The sequence below is a fragment of the Homarus americanus genome, unplaced genomic scaffold (assembly GCF_018991925.1).
Source record: "Homarus americanus isolate GMGI-L3 unplaced genomic scaffold, GMGI_Hamer_2.0 scaffold32583, whole genome shotgun sequence".
NCBI lineage: Eukaryota > Metazoa > Arthropoda > Malacostraca > Decapoda > Nephropidae > Homarus > Homarus americanus.
Genome location: NW_024713129.1, coordinates 2,188,147 through 2,205,714, shown reverse-complemented (window position 1 = coordinate 2,205,714; position 17,568 = coordinate 2,188,147).

Sequence of the window (17,568 nt, the reverse complement as noted above, 5' to 3'; positions counted from 1 at the left end):
GTGCTTTGCGAACCAAGAAAAACAAAAAACAGTGATGTGTTACATGAAATATCCGAGTGTATTGATATATCCCGTAGTGAGATGATTGTAGTTGAGTGTTTCTCATTCTGTCTCCCGTAGTGGTGTACAGACTTATTCCAATAACCGATACTGAGTTATTGTTGACTTATTACCATACGGCTAGTTAGTGATACCCCTGTTTAGTGACAAGTGGGGCCGGTCAGGAAAGTGTCTTGTTAGCATTCTTAACCTGTGCCCGCCACTTGCATTGTTGCAGACACACCCAACAACTTTCAGGGTTTACTAACAAAAGACCTTTCACAAGTGTCTGGATGTCTATTGTGGCTTCGTGATCATTGATTGCTATACTTCCGGTGCCCCAGAGAGTTCCTCATATATACAGGGCTGCAGAAGGTTTGGCACACAGAAGCGGCGACATCATATCAGCGAGCAGAGGACCTGATTCTTCACAGTCAGCACCTGAACATACTGTGGAAGGTACTCCCCTGTCGTGAAGTGGATTCACCCGGCGTTCGTTATTGCAGCGCGTCTGGTCGTTGCTAGGCGACGACACTCAGGAGCAGTGCACGCCGACCGACCTTGAGACGGTGCCATCACTCACCCACACCACCTCCGTCTACAGCTGTCCGCCTGGGATGACCCGAGGTGCCCACTTGACTAACGCACCTAAGAACAGCTGGATGGATCGCGTTTTCTATGCAGACACCAAACTCCTGTATTAGGTATTTAAAGATTAACATACTTTATACACACATTTACAGTACATAGTCAACGGAATGTCAACATAGTCAACATTGATAGGACATCGGATAGGTTATGTCATTGTTGTAAGTGCCTTACTTATTTTAATATATACTGACGTAATATTGTTCCCGGTATTTATTTCTTACCTGTTCAGTTATTGATACTTTAATTATTTTAACTATAATTTTTATCATTTCCTGTACATGAGAGGCAAGTGTTTTGTTCTTACTGTCAATCACTGTGTGACCCATTTAACACTTCATGGAGAAATTTTCAAAGTTGTGGTCTGAGGACATTACTGATCTAGCGGAACTTTTTGCTGACGAATCACAAATAGAGGATAAACGTCACGTTTCTACTGCAGAGGTGAAATTAGGAGTTAAGCCTGAAACACAATTAGAAGATTAGAGTAGTGAGGAGTTAAATGAGGAATCTTTTGACTAAATTTAAACCGTCGTACCTTACGATCCGGGAATCAATATAGTACTTTGCCTGGACATTCACAGGTAGTTCCTAATCCTTTTCTGAGTGACAGTGTGTCGGATAACTTAGCATTACCCCGTCCATTACCTGAGCCTTCTGTTAGGAGTATACATAGTGGCCTGCTTACATCTAATGCCAACATGGCTTCTCCTAACGCTCCTACGTCGACTAACCCAGAGAATGTGTTTCACATGATACCACGTGCTGACCAGGTCCGTGATTTTACTGGTCAGGATGATTATAGAGTAACACAATTCATCTGTGCGCGTGAGGACACAATGCGCAATGTGAAAATTACTGATGATTACGATAAGAAGGCGTTTGTGCGTTCCCACATCCCGCAGGGTTCGTTTGCTAGTGCTCACCTGAATGCCTTTGGTTTGACGGACCCCGACTATGAAAAGTTCAAGCTCACTCTCATTGGAATTATAGAGTGCGGGTCACACTTGGGCCACCTGCAGTGGATATTTAGATGGCTGGATCGTCTGGCTCCGGTGGTTCATGAGGAATCACCTATGGAGGCTGTTTCAATTGCTGGAGAAATACGACAAGACATGGAGGCGACCTTCCAGGATTCGCGATGGTACGACAATGATGACAGGATGTCACCGGAAAATGTGGAAACATTAATAGAGTTGATTAGTTTCCTGTTGGCGGTTCGTCGTCCCATCTATGGCCGGGCCCAGGAAGTAGAGTTTGTCCCGCCTACTGTTATGGTGGATTACGCTAACAAGCTTTCTCCAAAGGTGACAGGACCTCTGATGGCACGTACTTCCTAGACTACGGCGCCTCCCCCGGTAGCGCAAATGCAGCCATTGGCTCCGATCTCACCTCAGCACCGGAGTTACAAGAATCGTCAATCTTTGAGGTGTACCCATTGTAATAAGAGGGGCCATACGATCGTGACTGTTCTCAGCTCCAGGGTGGTGGTGTTAAAGTACCGGGGAACACCCATCCCCCCACAGGCGCTAAGCAGAAGCCAAGGACGTACACGGAGGTGGTTAAGACTACGTCTCCACCTGGCCAAAAATCAGGATCGTGGTGTGTATTCCACCGGTCAGCATCTCACAGTACAGAGGAGTGCGACATAATGATAAGGCCAGGAGCGGGGACTCTGGTGTACCCCCGGTAACACAGCACGTAAAGCACGTCGTTACCAGGATAAGAAGTCGGTGGAAGGCCAGCACCTGTCAAAAGACGGGGAAGGATAGGTCCATTGTAGCCTCCTTCCCACAACACTTCTGTGGCAGCCTCATTAGTAGCGGCGCTAAGTAAAGTGGAAGTGATGTCCGTACCGGTGAGAGTGAATTATATCAGATTGGCTCTGGATATTGATACGGGTGCATGGGCAAATGTTTTGGCCTTGACATCCTATGAGGAGTTACAACGTAGATTCCCTCACCGTGATTTCCTATGGAGACCTACTGACGCCGATCTCGAAGGAGTATCCGACACGCAGCTGAGTATTGACGGAATGGTGACGTTACCACTTAGATTTTCAAGACGTGGTACTCCCTTCTATGCTGACTTTTATGTGCTTCAGCAATTTAATTTGCCAGCTGACGGATTAATTGGTCTCCCAACACTCAAAACGAATTGTATAGATGCTCGTCCACGTAATAATGCTATTACGTTTAAAGGTGTTTCCTACAACGCTATGCGTCATTCTGCACCATTGCTCTCCGTAAGGTCGAAAGTATTGTCCACCATTCCCACTCGGAGGAAGGCGGATAGTGTGTCAGAGCAAACCCAAGACCTCACACCCTCACTTTCCCAGCGTGATTATAGCAGCAAGAGTTGGAAGATTGTACCTGCAATTTTGAAGAGTACTCTCCACTATCTGAATGAAAAATTCACCAAGGCCACTGTAGAATTACCTGACGTGTATACGGGGACCAATGTTGTATGTCTCCCGGAAACGTGCAAGGTGAAGGGTTTGTCGTGCGAGTCGACGTTAAGCAAGATACGACCTGGTGGTTTGACAGACGTTCTAGTTCTGAATAGAACAGGCGTTCAGAAAATATTGAAGAAAGGATGTTATTTGTGTGATTTTCTGGTATATCACAACAATGTCGAATTACAGCCTACGCAATTCCCAATTGGCAGTATTGTACCTCAATCCCAACAGACTAGGCAAGAGAGGATAGATCAAATAGCGCAACATGTTAAGGTGATGGATTATCCTCAGGGTAAGACACGCCTTTTGGAGCTTCTTGCTGACTACAGAAATATTGTAGCCTTGCCAGGGGAAAAGCTAGGACAGACAGATTTAACATCCCATCTGTTACGTTTTAAATGTAAGAAAGCGGTTTCCTTACCGTAGAACTCAGATACCTTCACACTGATTACACACCCAAGAGATTATGGTGTATCACTACGTAGAATTTCACTCTGCTTCCGGCATTCAATGCATTGTGTACTTGATAAATGATGATTTCATTAATTCCATTAATTTCCAATATCCATCTAAGTTATTGGTTATACTTTGTCATAACCAATCAGTGATCACTTCCTTTACAGGATGCGTTAACTTTTTGCTGGACTTAACAACAATCTCGGGGATTTGCACACACAGACTTGTAGCAATGGTAGGACTGCATGGCCCCTGTTCTAAGTCCGCGGAGCAGGAGGTCTTCTCTCACCCAAGGTCTAAAGCCCACTGACTAAAATGTGGTTTTTGAGGCGTGAAATGATGATCAGTACAACACCATCTCACCGGCCTCCCCTTATCGGTTGGCCGGGTACCTTATCTCTACCTAAACAAACATTTGGGATGGGTTGTGCGGGAGGCCCAACGCAACCCATGACAACATCACATATCGTTAAAGGAGGAAACAAATCCTATCTATGTACCAGCTTACAGACTACCACATAGCCAGCGCGCTGTAGTTCAGGATATGGTCCAAGATATGTAAGATGAGAATGTTATTATGCATTCTAAGTCCCCTTTTAATAGCCCCTTATTCCTCGTCCCAAAGAAGGATGGTGGTTGGCGCCCAGTTACTGATTTCAGGCGCGTTAATGAATGTACGATCCCAGATAGGTATCCTATGCCTGTCTTGAGTGATATATTGCAGTCCTTAGGCAAGGATAATGGTGTATTTAGCAAATTAGATTTGCTTAGTGGGTATTGGCAGATACCACTCGATGAAAAATCACAGGAGGTCACGGCATTTAGTACTCCCCTGGGCCACTTGATCAACCGATGTAGGACGTGGGAACTGAGATACAGCTTTCACTTTATGAACCATTGCATGAATGCCTTCACCGTCAACTACATGACCAAGGAAATGGATTCTGGATTTTAAGAACTCACATTTTGAAAGTTTAATCTTAAGACCTACTGTGGAAAGTTTTTCCAACACTTCACTCAGTTTCATCAGATGAGTATCGACATCCTTACTGACTACTATTTGATCATCCAAATAAGCACAGACTGTGGTACCAATCAATCCGGGAAGTAATACAACATGGGTTGTGTTAGGGTGAAACAAAGGGACAGACACATTCACGATAATGGCTTGACGGCAAATATAATTATTGCAATGTTAATTTCTAACTACGTAACAATATATGATATAATGGATTTGATGGTAAGGTAAGTATTACAAAAATTTTATTATTTGGAGAATTGATATTTTTTAAGAGGTGATTTAAAGGAAGGGAGTGCAGTTTTTCCTCGGATGGGAGGTCTGGGACTGAGAGGAGTGCACGGGGGTGGTTTCAGTAGATCAAGGTGCCTTAGGCTGTGCCTCTAGTTATTCAGAAATTGGAAATAATTATTTTCAATCAAGTGATTCATTGATTTATATAAAATAAAAATTATCTTGAAATTTTAAAATTTTCAATTTCGTTATTTTTTTCGTTATTGTGAGTATTTTCTTTTCAAGTAGGTCATTGTTTGCACAACTCTCTTCTGGACAGTGACCAGAGGCTGTGTGTTAGTGTTAATGAAGACCACCCCCCCCCCCACCGTAATGTGTGACAGCGAATCAAGTGTCGGTAAACAAGGTCATAATAGATTTATTTTATTAATACAAGAGTGAGTGACTGACGAGTGTGATACAAAATACTGGACTGTTTATTGATATTACTACGAGTGACTTGTATTGGGTTTCTCCAGTTTATCATCAACAACCCCAAGGAATTTAACATTTTGTTCATGTTTGAGAACTGTATTACCAAGGTACAGGGGGCCCAGATCTGGGGGTAAGTTTTTCCTTCCGTGAAAGATTATATACTGTTTTTCCGAGGTTTAAAGTCAGTTTATTACATATTGCTTAATCAAATACTTATTAATTTGTCAATTTACTGTTCATAGTTCTCATCAAGAAATGGAGATTTGAGTTGTCATTAGTAAAGGACAGCAGGGCACTCTCAGTTGATCTTTTGCTCTAATCTAAACTGAGAATCTGTAAGGATGTTATTGTCATTGCAGAAGGAATTTAGTCTACTACAATACTACATGCTAGCTTCTCCAGTAGCTTACTAAAGGCTGGTAGGAGTAATGTGAGGTGGTAATTCTTGAAGAGACCTTTATTGCCAGATTTTTCCTATGCTGGATGAACTTAAGCAATTTTCAGGTTACCCGGAAAGAAGCCACTAGTAAAAGGGGAATTAAAAATGTGAGAAAACAGGTAGTAATAGGTGAGCGACTTCCTTAATGAAGCTCATTGGTAATGGCATATTGTCGTCGCCTGCTGCTGCATCCTTGAACATTTTTATGCTTCATCTCCCATGGCAGGGAACAAGAACAACAGATTTTGTTGTCTGTTTTGCAGGTAGGCTCTAAATTCCTCATGGTGATCGGGGATGTTCTCTGTGAAATTTCTGCCAACATTGATAAATTTATCATTAAAGTGGTTGGTCATGAGGGAGAGTTCTGAAATAACTGTATCATTTATCATAAGAGCTGAGTGGGAAGCCATAGGTTGAGTGTTCCTGTTCGATAGAATTGATGATACTCTAGGTTTTCTTAAAGTTGCCTGATGCTGACTGAAGCTTCTTTGTATAACAGCTACGCCTGGCGTTTCTAACAGTTTGATTTACTCTATTTAGGATACTTCGGTAAGCATCACCGAAAGTTATGGGTCTTTTTGCAAATTTTCTCTGGAGTTTGTTTTTCTTTTATCATTTCACTTGCAAGATTGCTATGGATGTTGTTAGACCAGATGATATGATCTATCACAGTGGCAGAGGTGGCAGTTACCCTTGTGGTTTTGGTTATTGTGTTGAAGAGCTTAGAATGACAGGTAGCAAGAAGGTCTATTATTGAGGTGCCCGTCTCGGATTTTAGTAAATCAAGGTTGAAATCTCTTGTAACAGCAAAATTTATCTGAACTTATGATAGAAATAAGCTCCGGTAATTTATCAAGAAAGTTCCTTACATTGGAGTGGGGGTCTTCTGTAAATTATTCCTTCGGGGATATTTCGTGCGTCGTTACGTAATTCAATAAAAACACTCTCCATGAACTCCTTCTGAACTTTTAAATCATCTCTTACTGAAGTGTAATGCTTAATATCAACATATAGCGCGACACCACTACTGTGTCGTGACGTATTGATTTTTTTTTTTACGGGAATTAGCCCACCCGGGCAAAGGTCAAACGACCCACAACGGGGCCTGGGGGGCGAAAATAAATGAACAGAAAAAAATTGAAAATAGAGAACAAAAAGGTTATATTTGTATTGTGTTTACCTACACCACGAAGATGCCGGAAAACCAGCTTTTTAAAGTGAGACAGATTGTATAAGTATGGTAACACAGAAGAAGGCAGAGCATTCCACAGTTTGGCTGTTTGAGGAAAAAGGGAGGTACTCTAACGGGTTATTCTCGTGTGACTGACATCCACAGAGAAACGGTGGGCAGCGCGGGCAAGACGTGTGTTACGAGCCCAAGGCCTTGCCGGCGGTACACAGGATGCCAAATCCATCGAACATTGCCCGTTAAAGTACCTGTAAAAGAGAGAGAGTGAAGCAACATTGCGGCGAAGAGAAAGGGAAGAGAGATTGTCGACTAAAGGGGGAGAGTTAATAAGACGAAATGCCTTTGATTCCACTCTATCTAATAGTTGGACAGAAGAAGAGCCACCCCAGATATGAGAGCAGTACTCCAAGTTAGAACGAATGATTCCCTTATATACTTGAAGCAACTGCTCAGGAGTGAAGTATCTACGGCATCTGTACAGCATTCCCAACTTTCGGGAGGAGGCTTTAGCTATACGAAGAATGTGTGATTTCCAGGACATATTGGAGGAAATGGTGAGGCCTAACATATTTATTTCAGAATTTGGCAGGATGATAGCGTCCTGAAGTGTAATTGGTGGGAGATCGTCTAATTTACAAAGTGTAATTGGTAAATATTGAGTTTTATTACTATTGAACTTAACCAAGTTTCTACATCCACATTCAGAGATGCTGCACAGATCCTCATTGATAGAAGTAATGATATCAGTTCTAGAAACAGATTTAGTTTGAGAGTTAGGAGGAAAGGGAAAATGTGAAGAAGAGTGAAGAGTAGAACCATCAGCGTAAGAATGGATAGAGTTAGTTGTAGTGTGAAGTAAATCATTGATAAAAAGAAGGAAGACAGTAGGTGAATGAACAGAACCCTGTGGGACACCACTACTGGTAGAGAAAGAGCGAGAGATCGATCCTTCGACAACAACTGCCATGGATCGGTTCTCAAGGAAGCTAGAGATGAGAAAACAAAGTGGGGGAGAGAAACCAAAAGAGGGAAGTTTAGATAGCAAAAACTTGTGCCATGCCCTGTCAAATGCTTTGGAGATGTCGAGGGCCACGACGAAAGTTTCCCCATAATCCCTAAGAGAGGATGACCAAAGATGGGTGCAATAGGAGAGCAGATCACCAGTAGATCTCGCCTGGCGAAAGCCATACTGGTGATCCGACAAAAGAGAAAAACGTTCAAGGTAACGGAGAAAATGGGAGTTCAAGATAGTTTCGAAAATCTTAGAGAGGGATGAAGTTAGGGCAATGGGGCGATAATTAGAGGGATTAAAATGGCCACCCTTCTTCAGGATGAGCTGAACCAAGACATGCTTCCAAGAAGAAAGAAAAGTGAAGGGTTTTGAGGCAGAGGCGAAAGAGGCGAGCAAGCACAGGGGCCAGGGCTTGAGCACACTCCCTCAGAACACGAGGGGGTATTCCGTCCGGTCCATGCGCCTTACTCACATCCAACCTGGATAACACACCGGCAACCCTGCGAGTGGAGATTATAGGAAAGTGCATAGGTTCAGTAGGAGTCCAGGGGTAGGAGGGATAGAGTGAGAATCGTCTAAGGTGGAATTAGAGGAGAATAAGGTGCCAAAGAGGTTGGCTTTGTTAGGGGGAGAGTTGGCTATAGAATTATCGGGTCGGAAGAGCGGAGGAAAAGAAGGCGTGCAGAAGTTGTTAGAGATGTTTTTAGTTAAGGATCAAAAGGATTTAGTAGAGGAAGAATTAGTCAGGACAGCGATCTTTCTTTTAATAAAATTCCGCTTGGCCCTACGAGGAATAGCCTTACAACGATTCCTAGAAGTAATGAAAGAGGTGTGGGTAATAGAAGAAGGAGATAGTTTCATAGCTCGATATACCTTATCTCTCACCCTGCAAGCAAGAGAGCAGGAGCGATCAAACCATGATTGTAATGCAAAAGTTTTGGTAGAAGATGGGATAAATGCACTCATACCGCCTTGTATAACCCCAGCAATGCTGTCAGCACATACCGAGGCGTCCCGAGTGGAAAAGCAACATTCATCCCAAGGAAAGTAGGTGAAGAATTCTCGCAAGGATTTCCAGCTTGCCCTCTGATAGTGCCATAGTTGACGTTTAGAAGAGGGTAGGAGTCGTGCCCAGACTGATTTAATAGAAATAAGGTTGTGATCAGAAGACCCTAAGGGGGAAGAAATTTAATATGAATAGTGTGAGGGGTTAGAGGTAAAACACAGATCAAGAATGTTAACAAGTTGATCGTGTCGACTAGGAACGCGTGTAGGGTGTTTGATTATTTGTTCCAAATCATTAAGTAGGGAAAAATAGAGTGCCTCAGCTCCACCTGGGTCATCCCTTGCAGAGCCAAGCCACTCTCTGTGATGTACATATCGGTGTTGGGGTGTGTGGATAGCAATGACTCATGGCAAGAAGTGAGATAGTCAAAGAGTTCGAAATAGTTAGTAGAGTTGGGAGAGCAGTATAGGAAACAAAGAAAAATAGTCACAGTAGGTAGAGATATTTTGAGCCAGATGACATCATAAAGGGAAGATTCAAGATCCGTGAGTCGAGCTATAGGTGTACGTGTGTTGCAGTAAGCGCATTCACCTCCATTAGAACGGAAGGAGGTATAAAGGTTGTAGTTGGAGACTTAAAGAGGTTTGGGTGAATCTGCTTTGGTCAGTTGAAGTTCGGAAAGTAATAAGAGGTCGGGGGAAGAGGTGAACAGATGGTGCTCCACAGAAGGAAAATTGGATCTCAGCCTGCGAATGTCGGAAAAATGAAGTGTGAAAAAAGCCGATCCTCCAGCAATCGCGGTGGCGTCAGTTGAGGCCCCAGTAGCTTGATGATGATCAGGTCGGCCCTGGGGTCCACAACCTTCCCGACCAGTGGGACCCATCCGAGAAGGCCCCGCTTCAATATTAATATCAACTGACATAGGAGAATAAAATAGAATGAATAAAACAGATCAAGAATGAGTACGGTTATATGTGTGGTGTTGTGCCTAGTACAATTAGGAATGATATACAAGTGTTGAATATCGTCAGTGTGTTGGTCTCACAGAATTCAATTTCATCAAATTTGTGGGCAATAGAAGATATACACTGATCTATAAAGGTATTTATGTGAATAAGTGAAGGGGAATACTGCTGATATTATGGCTAATTAAGGAGAAGGATTGAGGTAGTAGGAGGCTGGAGAGTAAGGATAGTAATAGTTACAGTTGGGGTTGGTGAGTTATATAGATAGATATCAGGGTCAATATGAGGGAGTATTGTGTCGTCGCCATGAGTAAAGCGGGTGTAACATATACAGTCTGATTAAATTACAACAAAAACTCAGGGTCTCTGAGGTGTTAAAAGGGAAGGTCAAAGAAAGTTATAATTGTGGGTGATAACGTATTCACAAGTGATACAACCAACAGAGGATGAAAGCGTAGTTGGTGAATTACTGGAATCGTTTGTGATCACACTGTATGGTCTCACTCGACAGATGAAATTGCTCGACCCCCGAAAGTTGCCAGTGGCGACCACGATGGCCATGAAGAGGGTTTTGGATCATTTCTCATATGAATTTGTAAAGTCACTGACCAGTACCGATCGATGTTCTATGAACAGTGTATTGGAAAAACGTTTTGGATTGAATTGAGTTACATCCCAAGTGTGGTCTCACTCATGAGAGTATTCTCTCAGAGACCTCAGGCCAAAATGTAGTTAATAGATCGGTGAGTGCCGTGTCCACACCATCTTTTACGAATGCTACACAGCCTCCTGGCACCAAATCACCTCCAGTTCCCAAAGGTGACGGAGTAAAAAGAGACACCTCAAGTCGAGGATCTAGCCAGAATGCTGTAGGTGTTGCAGTGGACAGTGGAGCTGTTCCCTAACTGGGACCACAGTATAAGAAACGATTTTGGCCCTACTGCAATCACTGCAGGATGGTGGGCCACTCTTTGGAAAGGTGCTACTTCTACCCTCTTAAAGGCACTCCAAATTATCCTGCACCAGAGAATTCACCTGAGAGCAACAAGGCTAGTAAATCGATATATTGTGCTGGGCCTCACCCTGCTGAGTACTGTTCAAGGAAGGTATCGGATAGAAGTAGTGGTGTGAGATGTTTCGTTCGTGTTGGCTTTGGCCACATGACAAATTTATGTTCAACGTGACACCGTGACTCACTAAACCCAAGCGGTTCTCTAAAAAACGAGTAACGATATATTCCACTCGTGCAAGCCACCTTGGCCTCATTATAATGGAATTGTCTGTTTATGGTGTGGATACTCCTGTTGTGTTGTGTTCGACAGTGGAGCAGAAATTTCATTGATAGAATATGCTTTATTACCTCACATAAAAGCGGTGGACCTTCCCATCAGAAGGAACAGCAAACTACTGGCACCAGTAGATGGCACTAAGATATCACACCACGGTGAAATAATGTTAAATATTCATCTAAATAGTAAAGTTCTTCAACATAAATTTCTCGTAGTAGCTAAGTTAGAATTACCTGCAAACTTTTACTAGGTAATGACTTCATGTTAATGTAGAACTTGCAATTCTCCACTCAGCCTGCTAAGTTGTATATTGAAGGTGAGAAAATATGCACTATTATAGTAGGGTGTGTCATAGGAGGGAAGATCAGCTAAAACTAATGGCCCATCACTTTTTTGGTAGATTTTAGTGTATATAAACAGAAAATAATTTCAGTTTCAATATTTTGCAACCTTTTGCTAGGTAAATTTTAGCGTGAAATTTATCGAAAATCTAACGTACAGCTGCATTAGTGCATTACAATTAAATAGTGAACATTGCTTTCTGACTTCATTCTTTAACAACCCAACTAACAATATTTTTTTCTGTTTCAGATTCTGATGCATTTATAAGTTGATAATATTTGCGATGGCTGCTTGTGTCAGGACGAGGAACCAAAAATCCAGCCATCTCAGTCACTATCTTGGGTCTGGGAGAGAGCTCCTGAAGTCGGAGTTGCCTACATTGAGAGATGCTTTGAGATACGGTGTTTTAATCAGGCAAATCAGTGAAAAGAACCAAAGAACTTACACAAACAAAGACATTGCCAGTGATATGACCAAAGCTGTCTTGGCACAGTACACTCTGGCTAACGCTCAGTTCAAGCCTCCAGTCATAACAAGTCAGAAGAAGATTAGTGAGAGACTGCTAGCCAGTTGGGAAAAGGCAAGAGATATCTCTCTTGGGAGAGGAAAACTTGCAGTTAAGGACAGCTTTGCCAAGCAACTGGACCAGTTATTTGACATAATTACTTGCAAGTGCCAAATTGTTCTGTCCTGAGTTTGGATGCGATCGTGACTGTAAATCCGAGGCCCACATCTCCTGTATTTGCAAGCGTGAACTGAAGACTCCTGTGATCGAACTGGCATTTGTCAAAGCACAGAGAGAGAAGACTGGCAGTATAGGGGCTCTTATGATTTCTAGCCAAGATATTCAGGAGTCCAAGAGACAGGAGGCTGCCACAGAGAGACAGAAGAGGAGAAGAGTTGCCGAGGAAAAGAGACTTGAGAAGGCCCAGGGTGAGGTAAAAAAGGCCGATGATTGGAGTCAAGCTGATTCAGAGTTTAATGATCTTCCCCATGGCTGATCCGAGTGCTGACCAGGAGAATGGTGACTTTGTCCCTAACCCAGAAAATAATGATCCCAAACCTTCCAGGCATAAGATTCGAAATAGGAAAGATATCCCAGCATGCGACACCACACTGGTCTCAGAGAAACTGCAGAGATAGCAACAGCTGCCTGGATTGACGGTGGTTTGATAACACCTGATGATGTTCACCTGGTGATAGATCATAAAAAAGTAAGGAGAGCTCAAGCTCAGGAGAAACTTGTCAGTAACCTAGAAGAGGAGTTTGATAAGGGGATAAGAGAAAATGGAATCAATTGTTTGTTCTTTGATGGGAGAAGGGATGACACTAAAGTGTTCAAGAAAGTTGGAGATTCTGACAAGTTGTTCCCTGCCATGATGAAGGAGGAACACTACTCCTGCTGCAGTGAACCAGGAGGGAAGTATTTGTGGCATTTCACTCCAGAGAAAGATGACATCAGGAAACCAGCTGAGATAGTGGCAGATAACATTGTGAACTGGCTCAGAGAGGAACGTAGACCAGACCCTGCAGGCCATTGGAGGGACAGCACCAACACAGGCACAGGGTGGCAAGGTCATACAGTGGATAGAGCGGAAGATTGGGAGAAGCTGGTCTGGATTGTTTGTGACCTCCACACCAACGAGTTGCCACTCAGACATCTGATCAGGGCTGGATAGCAAGACTTTTCAAACAACAGATGAGGTCTGCTGGACTCTGCCACTGGGTTGAGAAATAAATCAGGCTTTGAAAAAATCACAGTTGGCCCTCCACTCGTTGAGCTTGCACATACTGTCATTGACGACCTGAGTACTGACCAGTACTATGGTTACATGATTTGCAGTGCCATCAAAACTGTGGTCATGCCTGATAGACTTGCTTACCTGCAGATAGGTCCAGTCTCACATTCTAGGTAGCTCACAACGGCTCTCAGGTTCTGCAGAATTTGGGTCGCTCATCATAAACTGAAAGGAAACCAGCTTCACAACCTGAGACTTATTGTCCAATTCATCGTGAGTGTCTACTTGCCAAATTGGTTCAACACCAAGGTCAAGTCATCGTTCTCCGAAGGTCCGAGGCATGTTCTCTTCCAGCTTGAGCTCCTGAGGAGTCAGCCAAGGAAGGTTGTTCAGATTGTGGAGCAGACTGTGAGGAGATCTTCCTGGTATGCTCATCCTGAGGCAGTTCTGCAGACAATGCTCTGCAGTAAGGATGAGGAGGAGAGAAGAGTGGCAGTCAAAAAGATCTTGGATATGAGACTTATGAGAGGATCTGGGCATGACGAAACAGTTGGTGACGATTCCTTCAGGGTCAGGAAGACTCCTGAAGTCAATCTAGGTGCCAAGACCCTCACTGATCTCATAGATCTGGATAACATCCAGGCTGGCAGTGAGCCCCCTCTTACATGCAGCCTCACCAATGTTCAAGCCAGAGCTTTCCTGGACAACTCCCCATGCATGTCCCCTGCCTCGGCCCCCACCCAGAGAGTATAGAGCGTTGTGTACAGCAAGGAGCGAGGCCAGCAGTCACGTGTACAGCCAGGGAGAGGAGGGGAAGGTCCGAGCTCAGGTGGTCAGCAGGAGGTGATGAGTAGAAACAGAAGCAAGAAAGACATGTTCTCTATGGTGTGCAGCAACACCGGGTCGAAAGTAGTAAAAAACCGGTTTTTGTATTTGATGATTTTGTTTTCTAAAGGAATATTAAATTTAATAAATGTCAAGATCATTCGTTTCACTATTCTGGATCATTTTCATCCTAATAAATTAACCTGATACATTTACTTTACTTTAAATAAGCTATTTAGTGGTGTTGGTAAAAGGGTGGGAATACTGAATTTTCATAAGATTTCAAGTTAAAATTTACCTAGCAAAAATGAAAACTTTTCAAATCTGAAGATATCACATGATTCTGCACATAGAACTACATCATTAATACCATGGGCCGATTTTTCAAACTCAAAAAAAAAAATTCGCCTCCGTATGACACACCCTATTATAGTCTTAGTGGCAGCAAAACCGCCAAAAGCGTTGTGCTTACATGTGAGTGGACTGACAACCTAAACATCCAGCCCACAGACCCGACGCCACACGGCTCGAGGCCAGCTCATATAGCGTCTGACGTACCACATCAGGGTGATGATCCGTCTGAATTGTTGCGGAATGTCATGTGATACTGACGTACAGTCCTCAAATAAGTATCGTTAGATTTTCCGTCGTTAAAATTTGAAACGCTAGAAGCTAGACGAAATGCTTTGAAATGATCCCAGAGCATCATCATAAAGCCTGCTCCGCCATAACGGCTAGCTGGAGTTAGGGGTAGGATTGGGGAGGGCTTGGTCCTGGGTGAAGAAAGGCATATGTAAACATGCCACCGACTGATGATTACAAAACACTGATATTTACATTAAATGGAAGTGTTTCGGACCATCATAAGAATGGCAGAAAACGGACATTTCACAATTATGTCGAGTCTCTTCTCTGTGGCCAACATTCTCGGAACTCTGGCCGTACTGGACGGACGTGTCAGCCTTGTACTCTGACGATATTACTGATTTTCACTGGCTGCTAAGTTTTGCCATGTGTGGGACAAGTGGTGGGCAGAAACTTCATGAAGGCTTTGGCCAGAGAAGAAAAGATTGCACAACTGAACAGCATAAAAGACGACCTGCGGTTTTCAAATAGTGAATCGGAAGCAGATGATCCGCGGATAACAACAATGGAGGCGACAGACGGTTTCAAGAGGTGATAGGAAGAAAGAAAGAGGAGGTTAGAGTTGGCGAAGAAAAGTGAAAGGGAAGTAAAAGTGATGAGATCATGAATGATGGGAGGAAAAGGTTGCACGCAGAAGAAAGCAGAAATAATTCAAATGGGAATTAAGCGCAGCAGGTTGGTAAAATGAATCATCGGCAGTACCAATGTGACGAGTGTAAGGCCTGGGACTTAGGGATGAAATCCACCAGACCAATCAGGATCTTAAAAAGGAAAGTCAAGGACCATGGTTTACCGAGGAATAACAAACAACCGTTTGAGATTGACATCTCTTTTTTATAAAAAATATTACAAAACTCTGACATCACTCAACAAACATCAAATAACAATTACAGGAGTCAAACAATTAAGGCAGTCAACAGTTAATGGGGTCAAACAATTAATGGAAGCAAACAATTAAAGGAGCAAACAATTAATGGAGTCAGCAGTTAATAGAATCAAACAATTAATGGGGAGTCAACAACTGATAGAATCAAACAATGAACAGATATTTCCTCGGCAGTGGCCCTGGGGAAGGTTCTGGAACACGGTGATCCACACTCAGGGTAGGGAAGCGTCCATTCAACTCCACACTCGAGCGACAGCGGACAACACCAGGGCACAGACGGTGGAAGGCTGGCGGTCGTGGCAGCAGCAGTAGTGGTTGATGTCAGAGGAGCTGGCGGTCGTGGCAGCAGCGGTAGTGGTTGATGTCAGAGGAGCTGGCGGTCGTAGCAGCAGCGAGTAGTGGTTGATGTCCAGAGGGCTGGCAGTCGTGGCAGCAGCGGTAGTGGTTGATGTCAGAGAATGACAGACGATAGGTAAAGGCCTGGGAAAACAGCCCACGAGTCAGGACCTATGATGAGATCACAGCCAGAATTTCACGAACAGCGGGGTAGCTAGATAGTGACTGTATGGCGGCTAGAGTGAATCTGCCGGTGACACAGGTAGCAGCTGCCGTTCTCACCTCTGTCCAACCACCCAAGTGTTAGTCCGCCCAGCAAACAAGCGAGTAAGCAGCGGTAACGAGCAGGAAGATAGTTTCGCCCTTACAGCATGCAACCCCTGCGGTGAAACAACTCGTAGGAGGTTGAACTTTCAAAATATGCTCATGTCATTCTATGAGCTGTTGCTGTGGGCTGCTACACTGGGAAGAGATTTCATAGGAAGGTCGTAATAATTACTATCTAACTGAAACTGGGGATAAGCGGTAAGGTTTTGACGACAACATTACTTATGGAGGTGATAATGACGATGCCGCAGGACGCAGGCCCACACCAAGATTATCGTCTTCGTACCCGGTTATACTGGATCCTTATTTTCCTCTTTTGGCGATACACTATTCGTATGGGCAAAGCGACACGAAATTCGGGTGAAGAAGAACAAAGTAGTACCCTTGATTATGAGACGTTCGGAGAAGATATTTATTTCTGGAATAGGATATAGGAGAATTGCAAAGTTTATTGAACAATCTGTTTTGTGTTACAAGTGCAGCAGGTGGGGCCATGTGGCCCGGAAATATCAAAGTGAATGTTGGTATCATTACTTTGGAAATAATCATAATTCAATAAAAGTGGAAATAAATAAAGTCTGGGCAACATGTTGTGCCGTGCTGTTGCAATTGTGGCAGTGCGCATAATGCAGGTTCCTCAATTTGCAATAAGAAGCCACAGATGCGTGGTGCGCGGTGGCAAACATAGGGGAGGTGCAGCAGCAAGAAGGAGGAAGGACGAGGAGATGCAGGAGGAACTCTACCTTCAACTGAGAACGATGTGGAAGAAGAGGATGGAACAGAGCGACACGTTGAAGGTAACAGGAAATGGTGCAAGAGCTGCACCAAAGTTGCTCCTGAAGATAAGGTAATTGACAAGTTTAGTGATGGGTATGGAGTAGTAATTCAACTCAGGCAAGAAATTCAAATTCTTAGAAAAGGGTAGAGAAAACCAGAAGGTAATTGCCCATATTTTAACATAGAAATGTGGATGTTGAACTAAGAGGAAAGAAGGTTGAAAAAATGCAGTAATAAATTCTGAGAAACCATCTTTGCTATGGGGGACCACAAATGTGGACATTAGGGAAAAGATAAATAACCAACAAGTGGGGTGAAGTGTTACATGATAAGGTACTAGCTCGAGTGAAAGAAGTAATGGAACAGTTTGGGAATGAGAGAATAATGTTAGTTCTGTTTTAATAGGGAAAATGGAAGATGCTTGTTTTAGTATACTTTCATGGAATGTAAATATCTTACGTCCT